Source organism: Lonchura striata, chromosome 3 (assembly GCF_046129695.1).
Source record: "Lonchura striata isolate bLonStr1 chromosome 3, bLonStr1.mat, whole genome shotgun sequence".
Classification (NCBI taxonomy): domain Eukaryota; kingdom Metazoa; phylum Chordata; class Aves; order Passeriformes; family Estrildidae; genus Lonchura; species Lonchura striata.
The window spans coordinates 56,084,122-56,100,107 of record NC_134605.1 but is presented as its reverse complement, the minus strand read 5'-3'; the positions used below and the strand labels follow the sequence as shown (position 1 = coordinate 56,100,107).

The 15,986-nt window shown below is 36.7% G+C and overlaps 1 protein-coding gene across 4 annotated transcripts in view; it reads right to left on the bottom strand.

The window, feature by feature from the left end:
* Window positions 1–15,986, bottom strand: part of RGS17 (regulator of G protein signaling 17) — a 70,904-nt gene that overhangs the window by 8,941 nt on the left and 45,977 nt on the right. The gene's annotated exons all lie outside the window — the stretch shown is intronic.

Genomic DNA, 15,986 nt, shown 5'->3' with positions numbered 1-15,986 from the left:
ACTATAGTAATGCAAACTTCTAAAAGATTAGACCTATATAGGGTATCATTTTTCACTCTTGTGTCCAAAATTTTGGAGAAAACTTTTTATAATGACTTTTCCCCTGAACTATGATGCATATTAATTTACAGTTGCTATTAGCACATGCAGTGTTTTAGAAGCTCACAGTTATCCACTGAAAGATGGGCAAACACTTAGAGGTCACTTTTGGAGTGATTTCACTTAGTTAACTGAGAATACTAGCTACAGTATGAGTAGGAGGATATGAATATCTGAACTGGATATTGATGGGCCTTTGATACCCCACCAGTTCTGGATAGTTTTTCAGGCTTTATGAATGTTCCCTTTTCTCTTTCCAAGATACAGTGGCAGTAGATGGCTCAGATACAGAAATTAGCATGTGGTAGCTCCTTATGATTTCCTCTTCTGACCTAAATGTGTTTTCCATTCCAAAAAGTAAAGCATATTGGCATCTGAGCAGAAAGGCCTCAATCACCCTCATATTACCACGAGCAAGGAAAAGAAAGGCTTCCTTTATGCAAAAATGTTTTTAATGTTTTTTTTTGCTTCTTTTTAGAACTGCTAACTAGAATCACTTATTGTTTTGCAAACATCTTTTTAATAAGATTTGCTATAGTGGTAAAGAGTTCCTCTCTGTGTGTTTTCTGTGAATCTTCTGGAATATGGTATTGCCAGCAAACCCACAATTCCTGATAACTACTGAAATAAAGTATCTTTTGAGTGACATAGATATTCATGTGGAAAACCTGGTTCTGATAATTAAGCTTAAGAAACAGAATATAGTAAGGAGACGGAAATTTCCTTTCATCAGGTGTTCCCTATGTGTTTGGTTGAGAGAAAACAAGCAACCAAGCAAAAAATCCCCTTTCCAATCTCAAGAGCTCATATTTTGAATATTAAGTATTCATCATACAATGATGGTCTCAGTCACTCCAAGTGTTGCTACAAAAATATATTTGTAGCATAAAGCTTCTCCCTCCCCCACTAATCTAAATAACTCCTGCTCAGCTCTAAGAAGAAATCCCAGCTCTGAGACATCTTTAGCACAAATAATCTTTTTTTATAGGTTCTCTGCATTTATGAATTTCTTCAACATTTTTTCAAGAATTTGGCAGAGCTAATAGGTATTCTCAAATACTCTTCTGAAAACTGGAAGTTTAAGCTCCCAGGTAAAGCAGAGCACATATTAAGACTTAAACATTACAGAGACGTACACTTGCAAACGAAGCTCTTTGGTACTGGTTGCTCCTTCACTTACCTGCCAAGACCTTAGTTCAGGCCCTTGGTCCTGCTTCCCCTGTTACAGCGTAGGAATGCAGCTCCAGTGCTGCTAAGGTTGTTAGGGTGTCATCAACTGCTGCAGGAGAAACAACACATCCTGAACTCTGGGGTTGGCAGGTAAAAAGCCTTTCTGTCTCCTCTGACCTGTTGTTCGTCAGTCTACAGAGGGAGCACCCAGGAAAGTCAGAAAGGAGTTCCACATACAGGAGAAAAAAAAAGGGGCCATCCACTTTCTTTCTGTCTTGTAATCTTTAAGTCCACACATGACTGCTTAGAGTCACCTTGCATGTGGCTAGAGCACAAAGTTGGAGTGAGGGAAGGCACAAAGCTCTCTCTCCCTCCCTCCTTCCTTCCCTCCTTTGCAGTCCATAGGTAGAGCAGCATTTGTCTTCTCTGCTGAGTGCAGAGAGCAGAATGTCCTTCGGTTCCACGGAAGAATTTCCTCCCTCCCACAGAGGGAGGAAACATCTTGTGCAGGTTGCGAATGCAACAGGGTGTTCATTTGAGTCTGCCTAAAAGAGAATAAAGCTGCCTGTTTTCTTTACTCCATCACATGAGCAACAGCTACGCTGCACTGAGATAATTTACTTGTCAGGCACTAGACATTCAAGGTTTGGATGCAGAGTCTTACTGGAAGTAGAAAGTGACTCATCTGAGAGCAGTCAGTATACACTGCTAATTTAATTTATTGTCTGAGATCAAATACTATTTGCTTTGCTCATGCAAAATCTCTGCTAGACTTGGGAAAATCATAATGGGTGATAAAGGGAAAGCAATGATAGTGAAATAGTGAGTGGTGAAAAAGAGAAATAGGAATAGGAGCAAGAAAGCCATGTTGACTTCATTGCAATGTTTGTTTATCAAAGGAATAACTAATAGACAGTATGCACTTTTATTTTCCTTTAAAAACCCCCAAACAACAAAACAAACAATAAAAAGTTCAGATTGTGGGCCTGGAACGTATATGCAGTTTTATGGTATCTGTACTGTAGCGACAATGCAAGGTACACACTTGGCCCTGATTCCTTCATCTCACCAGTCATAACGAGTTTAATGGCTGAAGTTAGTCAGGGCTGCAAAGCAGAGAACACTTCAAGTGTCACACTGGGTTGGGACATGTTTGGGTATTGCATTTAAAACGGTGATACTTTTGGAACACATCTTGGCCTAAATTCTGCATTATATTTCCTGTGACAACACTAGCACTACATTTCAACTTTTACTTATCTACATCTGTCAAGGCCAGAGTTCCATCAGATATGTTACTTTTGATATCTTTTTCCTGTGAATGAAACCATAATTTTTATACTGAAGGTATGTTCTGTTTTCACTCAAGGAACTGGTTCATGATCTCTTAGAAAAATAATTAAATATTTAAGCATATTTGACTGCAAAGCTAGCTTGAAAGCAGCCTAACTGATCACAATAACAGATTGCTACCTTTTAACTTGAAATGACAACATTGCACTGCTCTTTCCAATGTTGCTATATTCAGCTGGAAACACCCTATCTGATCACGTTCCTCTGTGGAATTCAAGCAGTTGGCAGCAGCAAAGGTGTTCTGCATACCTGGAGCTGATGTCATTGATACATTAATCCATCATTGAAGCTAGCTGTCTCTGTCAAAAGTATTATGCTGTATAGTTTAATACTAGACAGCCTAAAAGTAACAGGCTAAAGATTAACAAAATTATCTTAGTTAAGGGTTTAAGAAAAGGAAATTGCTCATAAATCTTATCAAAAAGTAGTTAAATGAAAGGGAGGTGCACTAGAGAGACATCTGATGCAAACTAACATCTTTGGTGCTATTATTATTTATTAGTTGGAATACAGCCAGCATATATCTTTAAAATTCAGAGATGCAAATTAACCATGATAAAAGCACAACAAGCTACTAATGCCTTAAAAAGGGAGAGCTTGGGATGTCTAAAGGCAGAGCTTAAATGAAAAGCACTAGTATGAGTTTATTCTTTGTTCATTTGGAAGGTTTGTTCTGCCCACTTCTATGCTGATTTTATTGCTCTGGAGACTACAGTAAAAAGTACTTCAGTGGCCTGAGCTCAGTGTACCTTTCGAATATATCTTGGGTTCCTGACTGCTACAAAACCAATAAGCTTCTTGAACTACTGCAGCAGTATTATTATGAGTAATTTCTGCTTGGAGCAAAGGTATTTCTATTTTGTAACTTCACATGCTTTGTAAGTAAAAAAGTTAATGATCAGGGACTACTTGAAGCAGCATACATATTGACCACAAAAAAGGGTGAGTGTGTCCAGGTTTCTAGCTGATGTGTTTTTGGGATGTAGAAAACTGATCTTTATTTATTTAAATGTTATTATTTGGCTGTTAATATTCAAGTAAAGCAATTAAGTAATTATTCTGTTGAGTAATTACATAGCTAAATTGGTATTGAAGCACCCTATTGCATGAGAAGATAAAAAAGCCAAGTTAATTGCATAGAATCATCAAGAGTTGAACTAATATAAGAGCATATATGTCACTGACTCTTCCTCCAGCTGATGGTTTTAGCCTTTTTGTAAGTTGCATCCCTACTGCAGCACTTGACTTCTACTGCCTTTAAGAAACTGAAGGTAATTTAGAGTTTGTATCTGATCTTTCATTCTCTGTATAACCAGTAAATAAATGCTATTTAATTGGTTCCCAAGAGTCACCTTCTTGTGTACCAGTAGCCTAAATCTGGTAAATCAGTGAAATTACTCTTTTCATTATGGCAAGAAAACCATGCCATTGTGAGAGGTGCCAGGATTAATATTCCACCCATGCATGGCTGACCAGGTCCTATTAATTCAGGTATTTTCTGTTATGTGCCTCACATGCAACATATCCTCACAGTATTTTGTAATTATTCTGGCACTGAAGGTAATGTGGCTATTAAAACCTCTTGCTTTAATGGTGTTTTTTTGTTCTGTTATGCAGATAAGGAGTAGAAATCAAGCTGGGTCACTGTGAATGGATATTGGTTTGGCTGTTTAGGAGATCTATGCTCAGTTTCTTATTTTTGGCTGAAACTTATAGTCTGTGGGCAGTGACTGCATTTTAAGCTGGACCTGTTTATGTCATGTAGTAGGGCCATGAGCCCTCAAGCCACAAATGTAACAGAAAAATCTTCTTTATTCTAGGTCAAAGGTCACATTAATTTATATTCATACATAGTCTGAAGGCAGAATTCTGCTTTCACATGAAAATCAGTATTCAGATAAGATTCTCTGGATAATAGAAGTGCTGATAGGTTTCCTTTGCTGATTAACCCTTTGAATGAATATATCTCACAGGCACTGCACTTCACCCTGTGCTACTCCTAGAAATTTTTATTAGCATCAGATCAAGAGACATAATATTTTTAGCTTTCTTAAAAAAACCCAATAACTCTCTCCCCACAAAACACCTCAAGAGATCAAGATTTACTTATGATTTTAAAATTACAGTAGATGTTTTAAAATGACTATTCCCCAAAAGTCTTGAAAAACACCATTTACCACATTTACCAAATAGATTCAGATAGGAAATATATTTTCTCTTCTGATTGGAAGAGGAAAAGCCTTTAAATAAACTAATTACTACACATTAAAACAAGAACATATGTTTAGTGCACTTTCCTGAAATGAGGGGAAGGTGGTTTTGAAAACTCTTAGTGTTGGTGCCCATCTTTGTCTCTATTTTGCCAACTGGGTAAATACCTTCACTCTTCACTTCAAAATGGCTGTGCTCCTTCTGATCTCCCTGCTCTCTTATTCCTTTTCTTTTATTACAAGTGTTTTGCTTAAAACATGCTATATGAACAATTCTTTTTTTTTTCTGGTTTTATTTCAGATGCAAAAAGCCTGCATGCTAATATATTTTTCATTTTTGATTGTAGTTCAATCTGATCAAACTGTTTTTAACACTGTGGTTCAACAGTCAGTCACTGAAAAATCAATTGTTCACACCATTCTATTCAGAAGCTCACTCCTAAATGCTGAGGCATGCTCTGTTAGATGTCAGAGATAGATGTAGCCCCAATAGCCCATATGCTGTGTGATAATGGAAAAGACAACTATACTGGGATTCTTTAATTTCTTTTATGAAACCTGATTTAACTTATGACTCAAAATCATTTTGTCACCTTGTTTTTTTCTGACACCTGAAATACTTAAGCTTGATATCACTGAATACTAGTCAAGACTGAGTTTGTTTATGCACAGATAATGATGATTTTTCTACACTTTGCAAAGCAATAATAATGAAAAACAGTTGCAATACTAATGTGATCCATTCAAAACGAACAACACAGCTATGTCAATCTCAAATTATTGTCTTCTATCTCCCTTTTAATGTCACAAAAATAGGATGAGAATGAAATGTTATATGAACAATATTATCCAATGATAGCTCTTTTTTTGAAGTTGAGGTAAAGGGTAAAAAACTTGCTTCTATTAAATTTAAGTAAAGAATTCACCTTTTTATTACAGTAATTGAATAGCATCCAGAATTAATATTCTGAGAAAAACTAGACCTAGAATAATTATTTTTATGATGAGGGAATGCCATGCACTAGACATTTTCAAAGGCTCAGATAAACTTGCAGTATATTCTTCAAGTCCCTGGCTGTATTAGAGAGAAAGGGGATCCATCTCTTATGTGACCCTGAGTTTATGTCCTTGTAAGAATAGTAAGAAAGACCAAAGCTCTACAACTCTTCCAATAACACCAGTATATTCAAAATGTCAGCCAACTAGAGTAGAGGCTTGCATGGATGCCTGGAGGTTTGCAAGATGAACACAAGTGATGTGTAGTAAACTTGTTATTCCCATATGTCTGTCTTGGTACCCTGTGAGAGACTTTGAAGGGAAATGGTGATGGAATAATTTGCTTGAACTGATCTTAACTCAGTCAGCAGAACATAACAATTTTTTTATAAATAAGAAACAGATCAAAAAACTGAAAGTTTTTTTATCATTACTGTCAATCCCAGTTTTTTAACAAGATAATGATTTACGGCTCTTCACTGAATTCAATAAAGAAATGTAGGATGTAAAATTTTATATTGAAAACAAGTTAGAAATTTAATGAAAAATAGCTACATCCTACTCTGAGTAAAAAATTGTCTTGTACTTGAAACTAAATTATGAGATTGTGTTTAGCAGACTGACATAGGAAAGCAGTCTGTTGGGGTAAAGCCAACAATTACCATAAGGCTATAATCAGCCCACTTGGCAGTGTCCACTGCAACTATAAACTGCTTTCAAAAAGTCCAGGTACCTGTGGTGCTGAGTCTTTTGAATGCCAGAGTTACATTTGCCTTAGGTGATAAGATGGTGCAAGAGGAATGATCCAAATTATTTTTAAAAGAAAAAAACAAACAAGCATAGACTCCAACTTGGACTCAGCTGTTTTAGAGCAGAAAAAAATATATGTTTGTAAGTTGAATTTATAACCTGGACATCTGCTTCTTTGAGTCTTACCTCATGTAACTAAAACCCCAAACAATTCTTTATTTTTTAATAATGCAAATATTTGCAAGTTAACCATCTTAGAGATTTTGTATTACAGCTAAAATGCCACCCATATTTCAAAGTATCAGGTGAGGAATGTGGAGTCACAAACATCACAGCTATTTTTCAGCTTACAGTGTAGTCTCATTGTTTTAGCCTTTAACTACAAGAGCTGCAGTAATAACTGGCCTGTTTTTTTGTTTTTTTTTTCTCACAGGTCACAAAAAGTAAGATAAGTGGTTTGTCTCTTTCAATATTTTGTCTCGGCTAGAAAGGCTACAATTTTTTCTTTCGCAATTTTTCTTCATTGTATCTTCCCCTTTGATTCAGTTTATGACGTGTGTAGTGTTGTAGTTCTTATTTTTCCTCTTTTTTCATTTCTATTTGAAGAGCACACAGCTGAGAAACAGTCTGTGACAGACAGTAGGGCACTTCTATGTGCCATGAATGAAAAAGCTTAGGATCCTCTGCTCAGGATCCAGTAATATTAAATGCAGGCAGACTTCTGGCTCCCAGGAGCACATTTCTGCATACCATAAATCCTGTGGGCCAAGCAGGAGTGCAAGGTGTAAACTTTCTGGTCTGATTTTCCCTACCCAGGATGGATGCAAAACCTGTTTCACATGCCCTTCCATCAGGGTTTTATGGAGAATGCAACTGAATGGAACTGAGTTTGTGTTTTGCACAGATTTGACATTAAAATTTATTTACTTCTGAATTGGGTTTCTAACAAAATAGTGTTTGCGGAAAAGTTTAATGACATTTCATAACTGCTTTTGATACTTCAAAAATAATTATCATTACAATTTAAAATTAAATAATCAGTTGTCCTGGTTTTATTCATTGCTAAATACCATTATTCTTACTACTCTTGTGAGTAATTCTAGTTAATGTAGTAAAATAATAGATTTAAATGAAATATTGCATTTAACTTTAAGAAGCTCTTTAGAAAAACTACGTTCTGCCATAGCATATTTCTTTTCCAGCAGGCTTTCTGATTAAGAGACAAGAGATTTTCTATTAAGAAAACAGCTTATCAGGAAATCCAGCAGCTATAACTCTTAACTTCATGATATATGGAGTGTTTGTTAAAGCCTCATCTCTCAGAGTGCTGCAAACGGCATCTCCATTTTTCACTCAGAATTATGTTTATACAAACAGCTATGGAGACAAGTGTGAAGACTAATTCCTTACAGCATTAAAATCCAAAAGCACAGCAAAAAATGCATTTGTCTTTTTTATTTGAGGTATCCTTTCTTCCCTAAAACAGTCTTGAGATTTCTAGAAGAGTAGCATTGACAGTATGGCTCTGGAGTGTGCAGACGCAGGAATAGAGATGTAGACAAAATCCTTTGTGCCTACAGATGGGTGTTTTGGCCCATTCACTGTCTTATTTCTGACACCAGTGCTATAGCAGCAATCCAGGATGACTGAAAGAATCACTTCCCATTCTCCTGTGTTTTTCTATAGTGCTGCTATTGCAGTACTATTTCAACTTTTCTGTGTGAAGGAATAGCTTTTAGCCCTGTGAGATATTTAAGAGTTCAGAAGGAACTACTACAGATTAATAAGGTCCTATCTTTCTTCCTTTTACAGACCTGGACTAAGTTCTGTGAATTCTTTTGTTCAAAGGTTTATTATAAGGCCAGATCATCTATGTTGAGGGCTGTGAACTTTCCCATGAAAAATAAGAAACTTCTCAGTTAATTTGAGATTGTATCTTTCTGCCATACTTTGAATGTAGGAGAGAGTGGGTTTGATTTCTTATCAGTTTTCAATTGCTATGCTTTCTTAATACTGTGCAGCATTCAGCCTAATTGGTCAAAAGTCAATATAGATTCAACTATAAACCATAAAAGAAAAATAAGATTGGTGGAAATCACAGTTTAAGATATCTGGAGCACCTCAGGCTATTAAGATCTAGTCCGTTAAGACGTTCAGCTCTGCCCTGATAGTATTATGTTGTGCTATTCCTCAGCGTGAGTAGAAGCAGAATTGAACCCAAATGATCTACTGCTTAAGAGTGTAATCATCCTTTGTTAATGGGAAGTCTTGGCCAAGATGTTTATGTAAGATCATTATATAAGGTTATTAAACTGCATCCCACATGGCACTGTGAAGGTAGATCATCTTTACTGAAATATGAGTGCTAAACTAAAGTAAGTCATAGAGGGATGTGTTCTGTAGAGCAAATACTTAAAAGGATTTAGCAAATCTGCAATGTTTCACTCTCTTCCCTTTCCTGTATATATAATATTTTAAAATGGAATAGACATAAAATCTGGTAACCTTTTCTCTTCATAAGGGACATTCAGATTAAGTCTCTTTGTAAAGCCAAGAGTTATATTTTCCTTCTGTATTTTCCATCAAAGTTGAAATTAGTGAATGTTTGGCAGACAAATTGTCAAATTTGTCCAAACTACATTTTCCTTTTGGACCCCATGAAAAATCTGAAAGCAAAGCCTTGTAGAATTAAAAATCCACATGTCAATGCTTCTTCCATCATAGACTGGTATTTGCAAAGTGATATTTGATGTAATTTTTATATTGATTTTTTTGTCTTTTAGAAAATGTTCAGAAGAGTATTGGTAATGGAAAAGCTAACCTGCTGGAAAACCCTTGATAAAAGGGATGCTCTCCTAAAATATGCAGAAAGACCATCTGAAATGTTTTGCAAAAATTTAAGATCTGTGTTTTGGTCTTAAAGCTGAGTTCAGTGCACTGAGTTCAGTGTTGAGGGAACCTCCTGTGTTACAGCTTGTTTTCCTTGCCTCTGGTGTCCTGTCATTGGGCACCACTGAAAACACCCTGGCTCCATCTTCTCTGTTCACTCACTTCAGGTGTTTCTATATATTGATAAGAACCTTCTGAACCTTCTCTTCTCCAGGTGGAACTATGTCAGGTGTCTCAGCCTTTCATTACAGGAGAGGAGCTCCAGTCTTTTAATCATTTTAGAGGCCCTTTGCTGGAATCTCCAGTATACCCAGGGCTCTTGCATTGGAGAGCCCAGAACTGGATAGAGTGCTCCAGGCATGGCCAGTAGTGCCACAACCAACACATTTAAAAAGAGACTGAAATTGAGGAATATTCTGGGGGGCTACTTAAAAATTGCAATTATATTTCCATTTCAGGATGACTTCAGAATGAGGGAAACAACTGTTCTCAAGGTCAGTGCAGGTTAAATGTTATGTGAAAGAAGACTGGCCCCTTTAATGGACAGCCTTGCTGAATGTGTTGTTTTCTTCCTCTGCTCTTGTGTGACTTATTTAATCTTCCTACCTGCAGATATTGCAGCTCAGCAGGAGCTCAAAGGCAGATGGAAACTACTAATGTGCACTGTACTTGAAATTCTGAAATAAAGGACAGTATCTCCCTTAGACTAACACAGAGCAAAATTTGTAACTGCAAGAGGGGAAATAACTAGTGATTCAAAGCAATATTACTTTCCTAAATTAATTTTTTAGTTACAATATTTCTCTTCTTCTGAAAATCTGCAAGAAAATATACTTTCTGCCACATTTTAACTTAAAGAGATTATATTACTTTTATATAATTTTGCTAAACTGCTAGTCCTTTCTAGGATATTTTTTTGAGATTTTTGTTCTCATATGTGGAATGTAATTTTTGTACAGGAAGAAACCTAAGGCTTGCTGAAGTTTGCTTACCAATGATTTCTAGTGGAGTTACTCCAGCATTCTTACATTTGTTTAGAGATGGTTTCTGCTTTAGGCAATATTCAACTTAAGGATGTATTTCTCTTGTCAGATCACCCAACAGATTGCTAGTCTGGCTGTCTGCTTCATTCCTTCTTTCAGAATAATATTACCATTCATATTCCATCTGTATGATGGATACATTTAATTACTAGACAAACTGCAGCATCCGTACTCCTGGCTATTTTGCAAGCAATTCCTTCGTATATTTGAGACAATTAAAAGTGACAGTTTTGTACTGTTCAAAGAAATGGAAATTGTATCCCTTCAAAGGGTAGATAGATGAATAAAAGCCCTCCAAATCACTAGGAAGCAAACCTAATGGTCTCAACTAATTCTGATAAATGAGCCTAGTCTCAGTTTCTGTAGTGGCTTTTTCTTTATTATTCCTAGTTTTCAGATATTAAAGTAGGAACAACAGTAAAGAATTGATCTTGAATAATATAGACTCCATAGATCTAATATAGACTCTAATATAGACTCCATAGATTTAGATGTAGTTTCCAATTGGGAAGGGATGCCTGGAAACATTCATACTAAATTCCCATTTTTGTTATCATAAGGTGTTGCAAAGTAATCCAGTGAAAGAGAGCTTTAGGAAATTTCAAAGGATAATTAATATAATGTTTATGAACACCATATTTTGTGAAATTAGCCAGGATTAAACTAGTTTACACTTATCCACATCACAGTCAAGTAAGATGGGGGATTTACTTTACATTCCTCCAGATAACAAACAGGACTGAGACCCTTTGTGCCAGTCTGTGTATGTTACAAACATCTGTTTTGTTCGTGCTGGTTTCCAAATTTTGTTAGACATGGCCTTCAGCTGGGAAGCACTTTCAGCATAGATGTCAACAAGAACTGAAATTACCCATTCCTTCAACCAGGTATTTCAGAAGAACCCTCTGGTTCTGCCATCCAGACAAATACATGTGCTATGGAATTATTAAGGGTGACTAGACAAGACTCATATTTCCTTTGCCTTTCTGACTCACATAATGAATGTCTGACCCACTTTTCTAGTGAGAGGATCTCCATCTAATACGTGCTTCCTACTAGGGGTTCAGACTCATTTCCATGAAATATTCTCATTTTTTCTCTTTAAAGCACTAGACATTTATTCCTGTTTTAACTGGCATTTTAAACCGATTTGGATTTATGCACAGTTAAAAAATAAACCTATGCAAGATGGAAATTCTGCTGCTGACAGATTTTAGTAGCCTAAATTTTTTTCCCTTTTGGTTTGGAGCTACAGGCTGCATTTATTCTTGCAGATAAAATGTTCTGGGAGAGTCCTGAGGTTGACTGGCACCACATAGTCCCAGCCCACTAAAGCCCATATCCAAAACAGGGTTTCTGCCACAGGTCATTGGCTGAGACTGCAGTTTGGCACTGGCCAAATCTCTGCCAGGGAGTTTAACACTTGCTAACAATTTACTGTACAGGCTGACTGTAACCCATTAGACCCTGACCTTGCTTAGTTTACTTAGTGGTATAGACACTGTTAGTGTGTTTAATTTTGATAAGGGTGTTTTGTTATTATTTTTGCATATTCAATATTAAAGTTTTTATTATTCCACAGTGAATAAAGTTCAGAGGGTCTGCAAGAGGACTTTGGCACCTTTAAAATGTCACCATCTATCAACATGCTTTACTTCAGCTGATATTTTGATCTCAGACCCATTGTGACCTTTAACGTACTTCACTGTTTATGTGGTTTTCCATGGACTTCTGAGTTAATTAATCTTTGTGTAAATATCTAATTACAAATTTGTCATAAGAAAACCAAAGGCAGCCCAAACCCTGTCAGGGGAAATTTCAAAGGCTCCAAACTCCTAGTATCTGTAATTCACAGCATAAGCTGGACTCAGGCACCCTCAGCACTCCTTAAGTTTTTTTATTTTCTCCACAGCAACAGTCAAGCTGTGCTCTGGTGGCAGAAAATCTGTCATGACATTACGAATCTTCCTCCAGCCAGTGTTCCACAGACACCAAGCTGAACAGCATTTTGGCACAGGCAGGTGGGAAATGGGTATGAGGGGTGAAGGAGAGCCAAGATGCTGATGCTCTGAAGCAATCCATCTCTTAAACAGCCTGAGAGGAGGCATCAAGCTGCTTTACACCAGTGGAAGTGAGTCTGCCACTGCTTTCGCTCCCTCCAGTCTCCTCAAGAGCAGTTGTCCCTGAATACACTCCTGTGTGCTGTGCTAGGACAGAATCAAGATCATTTTCTAAAGTTAACTAGATTTAGTCTGGTCTCTCCTTCTAAGGAGCTACTGTTGGTATCTTTTGCACCACAGAATTAGAATGAGCCTTGTGTAATCCCAAATCCCCTCTGAGAATGTATTTATTCTTCAATTTAGAAGAACTGGAGTTCTGATTTTTTTCACTGTAATTTTCTTTACAGAAATAGGACTATTTTCTGCAGTTAGACTGATCGGGGTTTGTATCTTAGGAGTACTACACACAAAGGAATCTGCACTTTATTTGTAAATCTTCAGAAACATTTATTTAAAATTTGCTAGTCTATTATGTTTACAGTCTACTCATTTTCTAACCTGCTTGTGCTATCACAGACGGGAAAAAATATCAGTAAACACATGAGTCTCCATCTGTTTCTCAAAATGAAATGAACTTTCGAAGTTTAAATTATTAAGAATAAAATCCTGACACTAAGAAAGCTTGGCACAGAAACCCCAGGGCTGATTTTGATGTTAATGAGGATTCTACACTGGCTTGTGATGAAAGTTAACAGACCAGCTGCAGAAGAAGCTGTCGCTCCACTCTTCACATTAGCCTTCTATTTTTATTATTTTATTATGGGGAGAAACAAGTTTTCCTCATACCTTTGAAAATAGAAACATTTATCAGTTTGCATGGACTTAGTTTATAGTGTTAAAAGTTTTTTCCAACCAGGGTTCTGGATTGGAAACTAATTCAGAATTATTTATATATGCTGAATGTCTGTGTAGTGTCTTGTGTATCTTTGTGATTCCACCATGATTTCATGGTAGACTGGCAGCATTTTAGTGATTACCCCTTTGCACCACTTGCCAAAATAAATGCAGTGTGTAGCTTACAGCTTTCTCCCAGAGAAGGTCATGATTTTAATTTACTTTACATGTCCCAGAAAGCAATGGCCTGCATCAAATCTACTTCCTGGCAAATTTCCTATGGAAACCCCTTTCTGCTGTGGGAGTTGGTTGATCACTGTCCTTTCCCCTACTCCAATGCTGTACAAGGGCTTGTGTCCAACAAGAATTTGGAGGTATGTGGCAAGAGGCTGAGAAGAAGAAAGAAGACAAAAGGTGGTGCATTACCTTGGGTTAAGGGTTTTCTTAGCTGCTTTTTGATGAGGGGAGGTGAGATATATTTGATTGATTCAGAAGGGGGCTCTATAGTGACCTAGGCAGGTTCTCATGACATTGAATAGGGTAACTTTAAGCTTCCTTTAGTTGTTTCTACATTAAATTTTTGTTTTCTGTAAACGTCATTTCTAAAGTCCTTTTGGTTTGCCAATAACATCTTATTTTTCTGCATTCACATCTTACTCTATAGAAGCAGATGCAGGAAAAATTACAGACTAGTAGTTAGGAGCAGTTAGCATATCTGTGAGCCCACCTACCTTTATACCTTGTGGCAAAAAAATGTGCCCTCCTCTTTTGAAAAGGCAGCATTTCACATCTGCTTCACAGGGAGGTGCAAGAAGTGGTCAAACCTGCCTTTACTTGCCAGCTCTGGAACTTTGAGATAAGCTGTATATTGAATCCCATATGAGGTAAATTTGTGGTCTGGCTCAAGGAGAGAGCAGGCTTCCAGGAATTATTAGGCTAACACTGACAATCTGGACCAGTGTCACAGAAGGGTACAAGCCCAGAGGTTGGCAAGTCAGGCTGTGCTGCCCTAGGAGAGTTGTGTAAACAAGCATGCACAGAGCCACCTGTCTCCAGCCTGCCCTGAGGACATAAACTTCCACAAATTTCCAACAAAATCACTTCCCCTGTCTTAATTGTAAAGGAGAAAGAGCTTATTAAATTTCATACTTATTAGGAAGACATGCTTCCCTGCTCTGATTTTTTTTTCAGTTTAGAGATCATTCTTTTCTTTTGCTTTAGAGGGAAAAGAAATGCTTTTCTTGGGTAGTATTTAATAAGCACTGTTAACTTACAGAAGTATGAAAAAAGAAACAACTTGACAAGCTATTTTTAGTGTGTATTCTGATTATTTTTACAAATGCTGAGAATTTAATTATTTTATTTTAAGTATCTCAGAGAACTTTGAGAGGCCCATTTCTGAGGACTAGATATTTAAATCCTCGGTCCACAGTCCCCCCATGGTACATTCCATCAACCACAGGAATGTCTGCCAGCTTTCTCTAATGGGCTCAGCACTGAGGATATGTGGATTTAAAAGACAAGGTGATTTAGGACTGATTTTCATGAATATCAGGTTCAGTAGCTTGAGTGACAAGACAGATAATGGATTTTATCCAGCTTTAAATACTATCCATCAAAGAACTGCTGCTACTTTCCTAAGAAAGCACCAGTACTGCCCATTTCACTCTGATAATAAGATGAAACTGTCCCATAGTTGCACAAAGCACAGGTTCCTAAGCCTTCTCTCCCTCAGAATAAAATTATTCTCCAGGAAAGAGATGGAATGTTTTCATCTTTGACCTCTGCAATATCAAGTAGTAAAAATGTAAGGCTGTTCAGTGATATTGTAAAGTATAAAAAGGCTCAGATTGGAACATATTTTCCCATTAAATATTTTTTAAAATATCACCTTCTATTTCAGTAGAGTACAGTAGCCTGCACTTCTGTATTCTATACTAGAGTATAAAAATTCCTGATGCACTTTTCCATATTTGCTTTTTTACAGATGTGATATTTTGAGAAGGTAAAACACAGAGATTTGAGTTTCAGATGTGCTGTCCTACGTTTTCAGCGAGGAAATGAAGAATTAAAAACAAAATTAAAAGCCAAAATGCATTTTTCAAAATCACTGCATTTGTTTCAAAGATAAAAAATTTATTTTCTTGTCAGAATCTTTAAAAAATCCTGGAGCCTGGGTGATTTTTTTGTACCAGTTCACCTCTGGTCTGCTCCTAGTCTAAAAGTTCTGCTGCAGAAATGCATGGGAAAAAGGATATGGGTTTTGTTTTTGACATACTTATGTACATGTAGCTATAATGTGTTTAATTAATTTTTTTCTTGTATAGACTCACACAAAGCCTTGGCACAATTTTTTGCTAGCAAACTAAGAAAATGCCAGGAAAATGTTATTCTTCTCAAAGTACTAGAGAGGTGGGAAATGCAAAAAAGAAAAAGTGTTTCTTTTTTGTTTTTTGGGGTTTTTTTTGTTTGGTTGGTCTTTTGGTTTTGTTTTTGGTTTTGTTTCATTTAGAGCACACTGTTTATTAGGAGGATACCACCAAACCCCATACAGAACAAATATTAATGCAATTTGAAATAGT